This window comes from Silene latifolia, chromosome 1, assembly GCF_048544455.1.
Source record: "Silene latifolia isolate original U9 population chromosome 1, ASM4854445v1, whole genome shotgun sequence".
Taxonomy (NCBI): domain Eukaryota; kingdom Viridiplantae; phylum Streptophyta; class Magnoliopsida; order Caryophyllales; family Caryophyllaceae; genus Silene; species Silene latifolia.
Genome location: NC_133526.1, coordinates 113,546,665 through 113,562,090, shown reverse-complemented (window position 1 = coordinate 113,562,090; position 15,426 = coordinate 113,546,665). Strand labels below are relative to the sequence as shown.

The 15,426-nt window shown below is 38.1% G+C and overlaps 2 long non-coding RNA genes across 7 annotated transcripts; one reads left to right on the top strand and one right to left on the bottom strand.

The window, feature by feature from the left end:
* Positions 1-4,397: 4,397 nt before the first annotated feature.
* LOC141600912 (uncharacterized) lies at positions 4,398-14,974 on the bottom strand. The gene is made up of 3 exons (XR_012524337.1): positions 14,841-14,974; positions 5,035-5,099; positions 4,398-4,528 (listed from the first exon to the last, which is right to left on the bottom strand). It is a non-coding gene; the product is annotated as an uncharacterized LOC141600912 (long non-coding RNA).
* LOC141608511 (uncharacterized) lies at positions 6,458-12,780 on the top strand. 6 transcript variants are annotated; one of them, XR_012527008.1, is made up of 5 exons: positions 6,458-6,773; positions 8,914-8,973; positions 9,050-12,324; positions 12,428-12,512; positions 12,606-12,780. It is a non-coding gene; the product is annotated as an uncharacterized LOC141608511 (long non-coding RNA). The 6 variants fall into 6 exon arrangements; XR_012527010.1 differs by having other exon boundaries at positions 6,464-6,769; positions 8,909-8,973; XR_012527012.1 differs by having other exon boundaries at positions 6,464-6,773; positions 8,914-8,969.
* Positions 14,975-15,426: the final 452 nt, after the last annotated feature.

The following is a 15,426-nucleotide window of genomic DNA, read 5'->3' as shown; positions in this document are numbered from 1 at the left end:
TTGTAAATTAATTTTATGACTAAATTAATTGAAACATATATGAATATGTAAAGTAATGAGATATAGATTTCTAACAGGTTGAGCCCGTATTCGCCTACGCCGAGCTACCCTCTCGACATCCAAATCGTCGCCAACCCTCCTCAAAGAGAAGAAGTACCCCGCCAACCTCCACCGCCTCTTGGGATACCGGCAAGGCCCATTGCCCCGCCATCCTATGTGCCTATCCCACCTTACCCTACTCCTCATACGCCATTTGCACCACAAATCCCCAATGCTCCGGATATACATGACTTGATGAACCTCAGGAAGAAGGTTGATCTCGGAGTACACGATGGGCGGGTCGATAACTACATGGCCCTTTATCCTCAGTACTACCAAATGGCACAACAAGGGTATATCGACCCTAATGGCCCTCGACCATCTTGGGCTCAACCACATCTTTTGTTCCCTAATCAAGGGAACCAAGCCGGGAACTTTGATGGTCAAGGTGGAGGATACTCTGGTCAAGGAGGAGGGTATGACCAAGGAGGAAGTTCAAGTAGGTATGGCTATCACCAAGATGATGATGACGAGTGAGAGATGCCTACCTCACCACCTCCATTTGTATGATACTCTTCTCTCCCTCTCTTTTATATAATGCATTGCATTTAGTTTAGCCTTCACTTTCATTTGTATTATATTTCATATTGCATTTGCACTAGCTAGTTCATATAGCATAATTGTATTGTATTATATCTCACATGACCCATGTAAAATAATCGCATATAGACTAGAATTCATGCATAGCCACTAATGACCAATCCTATTCTTTTATACACTAGAAATAGTGTTTAATTCGGTTTGGGGAGGTTTGATCATAGGTGACTTAAGCATTTATCATGCATCATATAATATAACTTAGATTGCATTCATTTGTTATATATGCCATATAAGAATTGCATTTAGTTAGAGCATGCATTCATTCATATCATATCATTGCATTTGTACTTTAATTTCCATAAAATTACAAAAAAAAAACAAAAACATGTATCTCTTTTTCATTCCTACTCCTACATGTACATTGAGGACAATATCCAAAATAAAGTGGGGGACGGGAATTTATATTCCAAAAATGCATAAAAATTGAAAAATTTCGAAAATTCACAAAAATATGTCTTTTAATTTCATAAAAACAAAACCCATAAAAATTTTTGAAAAATTGAAAAATCCAAAAACATGTTCATTTCCTTTGTAGTGTAGTCTTGTATATATTGTTTATATATATTATGTGTGTTCATCCTTTTTCACATTGATTGACTACACCACATCCGAGACATTAGTATATTGAAGACCGCATGGTATGATCTTTCCAATCTCCTTTTTCCTCTTTATGTTAATGACTATGTGGCTTTATTTTGATTGATGCGGTATAAACAATGTGATTATAGGACTTGCATTTAGATTATTTGGCATAATATTTGGTAGAAGCATATGCATTAGGATGTATAAATGCTAGTTGCATCATGGCATATAGTTGCATTTAGGAAACATTTTGTGAAAGCATCCATTTGGGAAACTTGACAAGTGTATATAAGGCCCTTGTAGATACTTTTTGTTCTTAAGACTTTCCTTGTTAGAATACTTGTAAAACACCCTAGGATGTGTCATGCTAGTATCCTTTGACCCATGGATTAAGGCCTAGTCAAGAGTACCTTGTGGTGTGATAACCCCTTGGCTACCGTTTATTCCAAGGTGACCCTTGAAGCCATGCAACCATCATCCATGTTCTACCACATTTTGTCATCAAAGGGAATGGGCATAAAAATTGTTCAAAAATATTGAGTTCAAGAAATGAAATGAAAAGTCAAAAAGTTTGCAAAATGCATCAAATGAAAAGAGGAGCAAAAATAGACTCCTAATGCTTCAAATATAAGCACCCTCGCTACAAACGGGGTAGCTTTGAAAATGTTCAAAAGAAAATGCAAAAAGTTGAAAAGTTGTCAAGTATTGAAATGCCAAACATCAAAAGAAATGGCAAAAAGAAAATGTTCTCAAGTGTCAATGCCACAAGAAATTGGGAGGAAAAACAAACAACAAAAGCAAACTCCCAAATGAAACTCAAATTCTATTGATCCCTTTATCCATCGTATCCATTTTTGTGCATGGTAGAGAGGGGACGCCCCTTCTTCTTGTCTAGGCAAGAGGGGGAATTCCGCGATCCTCCAGTATTTCTAACGCCATAGGGAGTCTATTCTTGACAAAAGCATTTAACGATTGAGGACAAGGGTACCCTAGCTTGACATAACTTGGAGGTGATTTTTTGGTATCCTCCTAGGCTTAGTAGTTTGAAGAAATTGCATCTATGAAGGCGTGTGTACCCTTTAATTGCTTCCCCTTTAGATAATTTCCGCCACTTAGATGAGGAAAGTGGCTATTCTTTTTGTAGATGCATTCATTACTTGATTTTGTGTGCTTTAATGCTTGGATGTGTCGCCATTTTTGCAAGACCCACCTTGCCTTGCAAGAAGGCATCCTACCTCATGTTTGTCTTGTTGTGAGTTGAAGGGGCGGAGTGAGACCCGCTAATTGTCTCACATCGGTTATGTTTGTAGGATAGTTTAAATAAAGGTCTAGTTTTTGTCACCTCTTTACTCGGGACGAGTAAAGATTCGGTTTGGGGATATTTGATGTGACTCATATTTGCGCACATTTAGTCCCCTAATTGAACCTATTTTGCATATTATTATAGCGTCTCATAGCCATTTTACCCGTCAAATGCTTCCTATTTTGCTTTCCTATTACTTTGTGTTTGATTTGTAGGAAAGGAGACAATTAGGCGGAAAATTCCCGTCTCTTGAGCCTATTCGGAAGGACATTGATGATCTTGGTTGAACGAGTATTGAAGGAAGGGCAAGAACTAAAGACCAACATTGCATGAATAAGAAGGATGCGAAGGGAAGCATTCTGAAAAGGAATCCGAGCGTCCGAGGAGCTAAGACGCTCGTCCAAGGAACCCGCAATCCGAGCATCCCGTCTTACCCGCCGCTCGTCCCACCATGCAACAATCCAAGCGTCCTACCTCTTGGACGAGCGGATCGTGGCGTCTTCAGCAAAGATGCCCATCTCTCCGAAATACTTGCGATTCCCTGTTTAGAACTTAGAATTGTTAATTACTAGTTTAGCCTTAGTTAACCTAATGAGGCACTACTATAAATACCCCATTTTGATGATAATCAAAGGGGGCTTCCACATTAGAAAATCCTCATAGAATGGATTAGGAGTAGATTAGATTAGATTAGATTACTCTTTAATCTTTCCACAAATTTCATATTAATCTCTCCTTAATTATTGTTCAAGTTTATTACTTTTGGGTAATTGAAGATTATTGGGTTATTATTGAAGGATTGACAACCCTTCATCAATTAATCAAGTTCTCTTCTTTTATTCTTTGCTTTATTATTTGGATCATCTCAAGTTTGGTATAATTCTTTTACCCTTTACTCTTTATTGTTTATTTCCTCATTCTCTTATCACGTTTACACTAGTTGTGGTGATTGACACCATTAATGACATGTTCACCATGATAATAAGTGAGTAGTCTCTTAACTAGGATTAGTGGGTAATTATGGGAAACCAACATGGGATTGATTCATGCTTAATCTAATATGTTTTCATAATTAAATTGCTTGCTTGTTGTGATGTCAGCCTATGCACATGTTATGTTTGATGAAATGCTAAGCCTATGAATCCTTGCATTTATAACCATCTCTTATCTATTCAACTTGACTTGTAAGATATAAACCAACTCGAGTCTTGTTAGACCATGCATATAAGTGATTAGGAGGAAAGTAAGTCGACTTGTAGGTGTTGTACAATCTAATCGATTCGGCTCCGGGACCCAACTCTTCCTAAGAACCGTAAGATATAAACCAACTCGGTTCCTCTACAACATTAATTGCTTGCAACTTTGTAAACATGTTTGTATGATCAACTCCCATGAATCCCCTATGAACCCATGACATCCTAGTACCCTTTATTATTTATATACACCTTTTATTGCTTGTTTTACTTTATTGCTTTTATTAGTCTAGAACACAACTACAAACCCAAACAAATTGTGACACTAGCATAAGTTGAGATAGATAGACTTAGAACCCAAAGCACACCGTCCCATGGATCGACCTCGACTTACCACTAACTAGTTATTTGTTGAGTATTATAAATGTGTTTGATTGGGAGACCCGACGACATCCCATCCATCATACCACTTTGTAAAACCCCCATACACCAAGGCGCCTTACCAAGACCACCTAATGCATGAAAGTGCTACCATCTAGGTTACCCGAGGCAATGTATATCAAATTGACCATTAAAGAATGTACTTTAATAGATAAGTTTAAAGTGATACATAACAAAATCCAAAACTGTCAAAAGAGATACAACTGTTCCAAATGCAAAACCAACTAATGTAATTGTAAAGGCTCTAAACAACTCATGATGACTCAATCCCAGCTATCCCCCGCGCATCCATATCATACCTGCAGAATAACTTCTCACCATCCCCGAATGGATCACGACAGTTTTTAAAACAATTAAACAGGGTCAGTTACTAATTACACAATATAAGATAAGACAATAACAACAATACATACAATCCTCCAACACCGTCACATCACCAATCACCTGACTAGCCTGAAGGTCTAGTCCTGCCAGATTACGGCCGCAACCAGTAATCCACACCGCCAGTGGGGACCACAGCCGTTCCCACATAAGCCCCGCTCATCTATTCCGAGCGAAAACCCATGCTCCTTAATGTGCACATCCCCTCTTGTGGCAGGTTCCACAAGGGGCGAATCAAGGGCGTGAAGCCACTCCCGCAAGTGACTCCACTCAGCCGAGGGCGCACCTCGCGAAACACAAACAAACAACAACAACCAACTATAACATCAACAATTACCAATTCAATACGATATAGATCAATGACATCAATCAACCATCAACAATCAACCAACCCTCTAATATACATGTAAACAATAACTGAGTAGGAAATCCTACCTGGAAATGCAATCACCACTATCGTCACACAGCGAATCAGAAACGTTCCTCTACGAAATCACCTCCTATCAATCATTCAATCATACAATCACCATCTAATAATAAAATACTCCCAAAACCTCCAAATTACCCAATTAGGGTTTCAACCAAAATCAACGAAACAATATAAAAACTATACTAGGATCTTACCCACAACGCGACGGTCTCAACGGCGTAAAGTACACTGGATTCCGACGATACAAGCCTTGGGATTTGATAGCAATGAGAGAGATGAGAGCAACATAACTTTGTTTTTATTTTTGTGAAACTTAGAATAGGGTAAAAGTGAAAAGAAATTGACGAAAGATGTTTTTATATCATTCTCACGTTGCTATCAAATCCCGCCAAAAGAACCCGTAAAAACTCACTTAGTCGATCGAGTAAGTGACTTACTCGATCGAGTGGCCCCTACTCGATCGAGTACCCATCAGACAGAACACTATTTTGTACACAAAACTCACTTACTCGACAGAGTAAGTCTTACTCGATAGAGTACCCAACCACACTTAAAACCGTAGTATTACATTCTTACCCAAAATCAAACATACAAAGGGCTCCTAACACACATACACCAAGTTCATTTTATTAGGCTCACTATGTTCATTATGTTTATAGGTTATTGGTTCCAAAATCGTCGCTCTGATACCACTTTGTAACACTCTATCTACCATGGAGCCTTAACAGGACCTTCCCTAGCAAATACGGGCATTACCATCATGGATACCTGAGGAATAGTTTTCAGTTTTGCGCCAAGTTGAAAAGGTTATGAATGTAATTTACTGTACTTGATCATTCGGGAAGTATTCCAAATAAAATCGTTTTAATAAATTCAAAAAATTGCACAACTAATATCTATCGATAAGCATGAAAAATCTAGTACCGTTAATTAACGAAGAAAGGTAGATAATTATTGCGATTTGAAGAAACAAATCCAAGCTCATTAGTACATTAGAAATTATGGAATACTGATTGATCAACATGAAAAATAGGTCATATTTGTCTCTTACCAAGTGTTCATAAATTTTACTCGTAATGATTATAAGTTTGGATGTCTTCTACCTCAAAGTTAACTAGTAGAAAAAACCCCTATCGTGACACAGATATCGTGGCGGTTCTAACAAAACCGACGCAAAAGTGCAAAAAAAAATGGCGGGAACGAAATTTTTATGGTGTAGGAGGTCTATTGTGCCGGTTTTATCTTAAAACCGACGCGATAATAGAAGCTATTTATGGCGGTTTCAAATAAGAAACGCCACTATATGTCTTTTGTGGCGGTTTTCTTAACAACCGATGCTAATAATGACGTTAAAAATATGATAAGTTTTAATATTTTTTAATAAAAAAACCGCCATTATATGTATTTGTGGCAGTTGTAATTACAACCGACGTTAAAGATAAGAACTCAAAAACCCTTCACACTCCCTAATAATTGTATCTGGTTAATAATTTGCATTCCTCTCATCTTCCCATCGCATCAACCCTCCACGACTCCCTCAACTCCCTTACGCCACCGTCGGCCACTACTATCCAAGCCAAATTCACCCCCGTCTACATGCGAATTTGAACTCGGGTAATCCAGTTTCTGAACTCGCTACTCGGGGTTGTTTTCGCAACAATCAATACTTCTGGTTGTTTCGGCGACACCACGCAAGCAACGACAAGCAAACTCCTGTGCTTTAGCCGCAATAATAACATCGTAGGTATTGTTGACATATAAATTATCGCATCTTCATTAAAATTATATGGAGTAGCATCTTATCAATATCATACAATTGATTTGTGTTGTGTTATTGAAATTATTGGTTTTTTTGCTATAAGTATAGTTGATAAACCATATGATTGAGATTATAGTTGATACACTATGACATTATAGCATTCCATCTGCTCATATAATATAGTAATAGTAATAGTTCTGCCATAGTTTAAGAGATCATATCGGCTATTATCACAATGGCATGTTGCTACCAAATCTGGAAGCAAAGGAATACGAGTAGGATTGAGATGAAATTAATCAGACCAAATATAGTGGCGCAAGAAATCAAGAAGCTTATTATATTGATTATTGAGTGTAAGAAATAGGACTAAAGGTTGTATACAGGAGACAGATATAGGTTCCTTTGACAAATGGGAATTCATTAGTGTTTATAATTAGAATTTATAATCCTGGCTAGTTCTGACTTCATTTGTCATAGGTAGTTAGGCGCTTGTTTTGTTTTTTAGCTAGTTTGATCTTTGAATTAGCTCACTGATATATGTGTAAATGATTGGATAATTCTTAATAGAATAAGCTTACATTATACCCAAAAAAAGTACTCCGTAATAGTAATGTCGAGGAGCAAAGATAGTGTAAAAGGGTTCCAAAAATAATTATACGTATATGAAGTAATTAAGACGGAAAATTAGTTTAAAGTTCAATTGGGAATAATGGGTTCAATAACAGATAATTAATTGCATAACAAGCAGGGTAAGAACTTCAAACAATGCTTTAGGTGCAGGAGTAGTTATACTTTTGTCGGCATAAAATGCAGGTTTGACGTAATTAGTTCGGTTACTCTATTTACTGATGGCATAATGAGGTGGTCAGGGGCACTTAAAGTGATATTTCATTGATAGCGTGCATAGAAACATAGTTGTACTGCGTTTGATCTTTAAAAGTTAACAAGACTATTCCATTGATTTTGTATAACATCCTTTGAACAATTATTGTGCAGTTTGATTATGTTTGCATTACCTAAATAATATAGTTCTTTCAAATATCATATGAGAAAAGAGTACAAGATCACACTATATTAAAAAAAGAAGTAGCATGCTACTAACTTACTACTTCTAATCTTAGTTTTACAAAGTGCGCCTTGATTGCGCCTAAGGCGCACCATGGATGAGGCACTAGCCAAAACGCCTTGTGCAATTTAGGTTTGCCTTTTAGATAAGGCTCACCTAACAAGGCTAACTAGTATGTACTTTTCATATCTTTTAGACAAGGCTCACCATTTCTTTTCCCCATTATTCTTAACTTTACTCATTGACATGTTAGCCAACTTGAAAACTCCTAAAAATCTATTGTTGCCCAAAATTTTATTTGAAAATTACAAATTTGTTCTGAAAAATAGGGCGTCTCACGTCCAAAAGGCGCGCGTCCTTGTTGTGCTGAGATTATAGTTGATACACTATATGAAACTATAGCATGTCATCTGCTCGTATAATAATAGCCGTAGAGTTAATCTACTTCGTGTCGTACGCTTCATCAGAGCAAAATACCAATACAAAGATCATTATTGTTGCGAATTTATAGCCGTAGATATAAGTTTTACGAAATGTTTTACACATGTATTGGAAAATAAAGCTGGTTGTATGGTTATAAGTGTAATTAAACTTATTGAAACTCCTCTGTTTTTGCTAGATTTAGAAAGGAGAATGAAATTAGTAATTGGTTGATTGAGTATTAATTGAAAAAACCTAATCCATAATATTATTCATCAAAGAGAGCTTTATAAGGGGAGGAACTAGAAAGGTAACAACAAAGAATAGAATATCAACTACGGAGTACGGATTACTCATATGAGTAATTATTATACTTTTAGGATTTATGAATGGGGATTGGGAAGTGGATTGTTTAGCTTTCGGCGAACAATGTGTATTTTCCGTCTCATTGTTCTAAATTACAGAATTACCAATTTGTATTTTAATGTACATAATGTTTGTAGGAATTTGGCTATCTATCTAATTTTCCATTTTATTATTCTGAAATTAAGGAATTACTTCTATATCTGGATTTAGTTTATCAAAGATTGTATTTTGTTTACATCCATCATGTTGAGCCTATCTCTATTTGAAGTGCAGCAGCTTACCAGGGTGCAACATGAAATCCTGGAGAAAATGATCCAACTAGCACTACTGTAGGTATATGTCTCTTTGTGGAAATACTTACAGAGTTACTCTTTGTCCATCTCTGACAACTTGGACATTACAACTGCAGGTTTTTGTTGGTGGTTTGGATCTGTTGGGAAATAAGCTCCAATCTCCCACGCACAACGGAAGCACCGATCGATATATAATGTAAAAGTAAAATAAACCGCAAGCTAATAATAAGTTGAGACGAGATTTAGGGTCAATACCCAGGGCAAAACCCTCCAAGACGGAGGTAAAACCCACCAAACCGAAAAGATCGAATCCACTATAAAATAGTGCCACTATAAAGATAGTGCCAGTACAACGTAACCGGTACCAAATTACACACCGAATTTGGACCCGACAATAATTTAGGAATACAAACTAGTACCCTCTAGACCACCAGTATAATTGGAAATCACCACCAATTGTACCCCTAGAGTAACCCTCTAAATTATTGTAAGAGAAGACCCGTTATACTGCCTCACACACTCAAACCCGGTTGGACCGTTACCCGAATCACAACCCCTTGTTTATTTATGCGAGTACCTTACCAATACCGTAAGGCCTGCCTTATACTCCACCAAATTCCAGTGAAGTATAATACCAAAGAGACACTTACAATTTCGATGCAAGCTCTCTTTGTTTCCTTCCCTCTGCCAGAAACCAAGTGAACGAGCAAGGTATTTATAATACCTTAGAGTCAAGTTTGCAGCCACTAAACTTGACAAACCAAACATGCAGAATACATGTTCATACCACAAATTCAATGCACACACTATGCACACACTATTCATGTGTACTAGCTTATTGAATTCTTCCGTCCACAATTTCTACCAAGAAAACAAATATGTTTCCTTGAATTAAGGGTTGCCAAAGTCCATTATTTCGCACCGAAATATTACCGACCTTGCACTTAATGCCAACAATTCTCCCCCTTCAGTCCAAGGGAGATACCGAGGAATCAACCATTGACCAATTTCAAATTCAAGCTGCACACCCTAGTTAGTATCCGGTCCTCACCCTAACTCACTACCACGGTTAATGCACCGTGTAAATCCGCAACCGAGTCACCAGCAGGAATTTTACCCTTGCCCCCGTCTGCAACCTGGAAACAATTTACCTTCGCCACCTCTACTGCGAACGTAACACGTCGACGTCTTTTTCGTTCCCAGTCACCTTTTGAAGTCTTCACCACCAGACGGTACATACCACGATGCAACTCCCCCTTCATGAGGACCATACTACCCTTAGTCACCTTCACCACTCTCCCATGAGTTTTAGACTCATAACCTTGGGAGTGCAACTAACTAAGTGAGATTAGATTCCGCCGCAACTCTGGAACATAAGCTACCTTGTCCTCGTCCAAAGTATGCACCGCCCCACTAGATGTTTTGATTTTCACCACCCCAACACCAAGGACATCCACTGTTGAACTATTGACCAACTTCAACTTCCCGGGCACGCCTTCTTGGAGCTTATCAAAACTTTCTTTCCGGGTACAAACGTGATTGACACAACCCGAATCTAACACCTATTCTTCCTTGGAAGATACATCGTTCTTATCCGTGACCGCAAGTAAGTCACACTCTTCGGTAAGGAAACAATCACTACTCCCTTCACTGGCAGCCAAGTTGGCGTCACCATTGTTATCCGGCACATCTTTCCTAGAACAGTTCCGCCTTATGTGCCCAATGTCACCACACTTGTAACACTTTACTCCATCATTCCGAGAAGTGTTCCTGGATCGAGACCTGTCGTGCGTCGATCCATAATACCTGTTAGACGATCGTCCTCTCTCATCCCGAGCAACCATCACTGAGATGTCGCTTCGCATTCCATCCTTGTCCTTCTTCCTCGCATCAAAGGACAACAATGCCGCCTGTGCTTCCTCTATGGTAATGGTATCCTTTCTGCACAGAATCGTATCCACATACGTCTTGTATGTATCTGGGAGAGAGTTAAGGAGTAACAACGCTTTATCCTCCTCCTCAACCTTAACATCGATCTTCTTCAACTCATCTTACAGTCCATTGAACAAATTGACATGTCCAATGAGATTTTCCGCCGCGTCCATCCGCAACCGATATAACCGTCGTTTCAGCAACAACTTATTGGTCAAGCTTTTCGCCATGTAAAGCTTTTCCAATTTTTCCCATATCGTCGATGGAGAGTCATCGTCAAGAACACAGTTAATGACGGAATCTGAGATGCACAACCTGATGGTACTAGCACACTTAGTACACAACTCCTCCCAGTCGGCATCACTCAACTTTTCCGACTTGCCTTCATCTCCTTTCAAGGCTCTAGCCAAGCCAAGATGTACCAGGAGATCCTTTATCCTCCTCTTCCAGAGGGTGAAACTACTTTTACCATCAAATTTTGGTACTCCAAACTCAGACCCCATATTTGACATCCCTACCTATCAAACCACCAGACCACTCGGGCCGAGCTGAAGTGGCTCTGATACCACTTGTTGGGAAATAAGCTCCAATCTCCCACGCGCAACGGAAGCACCGATCGATATATAATGTAAAAGTAAAATCAACCGCAAGCTAATAATAAGTTGAGACGAGATTTAGGGTCAATACCCAGGGCAAAACCCTCCAAGACGGAGGTAAAACTCACCAGCCGAAAAGATTGAATCCACTATAAAATAGTGCCACTATAAAGATAGTGCCAGTACAACGTAACCGGTACTAAATTACACACCGAATTTGGACCCGACAATAATTTAGGAATACAAACTAGTACCCTCTAGACCACCAGTATAATTGGAAATCACCACCAATTGTACCCCTAGAGTAACCCTCTAAATTATTGTAAGAGAAGACCCGTTATACTGCCTCACACACTCAAACCCGGTTGAACCGTTACCCGAATCACAACCCCTTGTTTGTTTATGTGAGTACCTTACCAATACCGTAAGGCCTGCCTTATACTCCACCAAATTCCAGTGAAGTATAATACCAAAGAGACACTTATAATTTCGATGCAAGCTCTCTTTGTTTCCTTCCCTCTTCCAGAAACCAAGTGAACGAGCAAGGTATTTATAATACCTTAGAGTCAAGTTTGCAGCCACTAAACTTGACAAACCAAACATGCAGAATACATGTTCATACCACAAATTCAATGCACACACTATGCACACACTATTCATGTATACTAGCTCATTGAATTCTTCCGTCCACAATTTCTACCAAGCAAACAAACATGTTTCCTAGAATTAAGGGTTGCCAAAGTCCATTATTTCGCACCGAAATATTACCGACCTTGGACTTAATACCAACAATTGGATCCAAGTGTTTCAGATGATCAATTGAAACAAGGCAGGGGTTATGGTTTTGTGCAGTTTTCTACCAGGTAACAACTATTGTTAATTTTTTACGGTACAAATCTTGTCATTGATCCACAAGGCTTTTGTGAGATAGTGTATGAACCTTGTATTTTTCTGGATTCACTTTAGAGCTTCTGCTGAGCAAGCGAATGAAACCCAGATAGGATATCAAACTGTCCGGCTCTCGTTGGATCGTAGTCCTTCAGCTAAATAGGTTTGGTTGCCTATCCTAAGTCCAAGTAACCCTTTTGTGCTTTTGCATGATGTACTGACGGAGGCATATTTGATTTGCCTTGTATTTCTGCAGTCACAGACATGACAGGACAGACGAGGTCATGCACAGTGGAACGGTGGGGTGCTTACTATGGATATGGGCAAGTGTATGATGGTTATGGATATGCGGCTATGCGCCACCTCCTCAAGATCCTAACATGTACTATGCAAATTATGTTGGATATGGAAACTACCAGCAGCCACAACAGGTGAATAACTCATCTTTTACCAGCTAGATTGTTTTGACAGGCAATTTTACTAGTTAGATTAGCGGACAGGTAGATTATATAGTATGACTTATGAAGAAAATTGAATTGTTTCCTTTTAGTCATGACGCGTGGTTTTTCCCTTTTGTACACCCGTAATCTTTTTTCGTTCTGAGATCGTGACATGTGGTTTATAGCCAATGTTCAGTGTGCACCATCACATTGAGGTTCAATTACACTGAATAACGTTCATATCTCCTTAAAACATGTTAATATGAAGAAAGCTTTCTTCAGGTTAGTCGAGTTAGGCAAAGAGTTAGGATTTTGCCTGAGGCCACAGCTAATAACGTTCATATTTCCTTAAAACATGCTAATATGAAATTGAAATTTTGAATAAATTGGTCTTTGGATTGTACGAGCTCTGATAATTTTCTGTTGTATTTTGATCATACACTATTTGCTGATGCTTTTTTAAGGTCTTATTAGTTATTACTTGCGCTGATTTTGTCTCACTCATGCAAAAGCTTTCGATCAAACATAGGAGTGTTCTATAGTACCACAACCATTAGTGGCGGTTCTTTAACAACCACCGTCGTTATAGAGACCATGTAGTGGTAGGTTGTGGTACAAAGCTATTATTGAAATACCTATGGTGGCGGTTTTAAAATAATAACCGCCACTGTAGATAAGTTATAGTGGCGGTTCTTGTCTAACAACCGTCGTATTATATAAGTTTATAATGGCGGTTTTGTATATTAACCGCCACTATAGGAGAGCTATAGCGGCGGTTGTACAACCACCTACAACCGCCGTAAAGTTTATACGACGCCGCGATAAACGACTGACCCTAAATCTCCAAAAACCGTCACAAAAGGTCATTTATAACCGCCACCGTAGGGGGTTTTTCTACTAGTAGTTGTTCGTAGAATTGGAGTATTAGGATGCAGTCTCAGAATTCCAGGACTAGGATTATCATACTAAAGGAGGAACCAAAATTAACTCAACTATGTAGCTAATTCAACATCAATTTTGCAATAAGTTAATTTAGTTTATTATCATCATTTAGCTATTTGAAGTGGACCCCTGCAATAAGTTATGGGTTTTGTGACCTAATTCGTCAGAATAAATCTCGGCACTTTCTATCATAATTACAGCCGATATAAGTCAAAGCTTGTAAGAGCAAGTCCAATGGTGTAGCTTAAGGACTTGCTTGCAATTTCTTAAAATTGCAAGCTAATTGCTACACCATTGGAGATGGTCATGTAGAATGGCTTGCCTTAAGCAACTAGCTTAATGAATCTAGTAGCTTGAATGGGCCCACTATCATAAATAAACCAATAGAAATTTAGCTAAATAAATTTAGGTTTGATTTATTCTTAATTTTTTATTTATTAAATAAAAACAAAGCTAGAAGCTTATAGTTTTACCATTGGAATGGTTTAAGGGTTGTAGCTTGAAATATGATGTGGAATTACCCAGCTAGAAAGTTATAGCTCACCATTGGACTTGCTCTAACTTAATTTTAATTGAATTATGATTATGATATTGATTGTATTAAGCAATTCCAATCCAAATACAGGAATTAATTAAAATAAAATGGAATTGTTTTTATTTAATACCTAAAACACTTTTATGTGTGTAAAGACATTAAATTTCAAATGATCATGGAGGGAATTTAAAAATGCGATAATACTACACCGGTGGTACTATTCCATTTTCCGTAAATAAATGATGAGGACGGAGGGAGTATTAGGAGAAAATTAGGTTGAAGGTGACAATATATAGTAATGGCACTAGGAATATAAATTCCTTCACTGGAAAGTCGAGTCTTCCAAATGTTTTCTTCTGTTTGAGCAATGACTTTTACTCCATTAAGATAATCACAAGCTAACTAAAATATAGTGGTAAATAACCATCATCATAATCAATACCTAATCCGTTCATCATAGGGATTATAGAAGCATGAAAAGCAAACAAAAAGGCAATCGAAGCTGATATGGTATACTAATAAAATGGCGCAAATAAAAGCGACAGATGAAGGTAAGGAGGGACCCAATACGTACCAAAAAGCAGCTTAAATGCCACACAATAAAATGCAGCCAAGGACTGCAGCTTCTCAGAAATTCACCCCAAAAATCCCACATAAGACGCTTCATAGTCTTGTGCCCGTGTCAATATGCAAAAGACGTTTATTAGAAGCAAGTTATAATAATAATAATAATATGATTGAGATAGATGTGTAGATTATAATAATAATAATAATATGATTGAGATAGAAGTGTAGGACAAAGATTCTCAGCTTACTCAAGTGCCATGTCGCCACGGAATTTTTAACCCTAAGGACCACCACGTCCATCTTTAGGTCTCCGATTTGAGTCCCATGTCACATAAATCTTCATACGGGCTTCCAGTTTGCACACATGTCCAGGGGACCATTGATATAACTCGAAACAACTGTTGAGCCATCTCGGAAAGTAAAGAGATACAACGGTACATGCAGAACAGTGTATTACAATCCTTTGATGGATCGAGTACAAGGGAGTCGGAGGCAAAGAATTGATGAAAAAACAAGCATAGATATCCAATAGACTGTAAACCACGAAATTTTCTTTTAAAATCCAATTTCACATATCAAAACAAACATTTTCT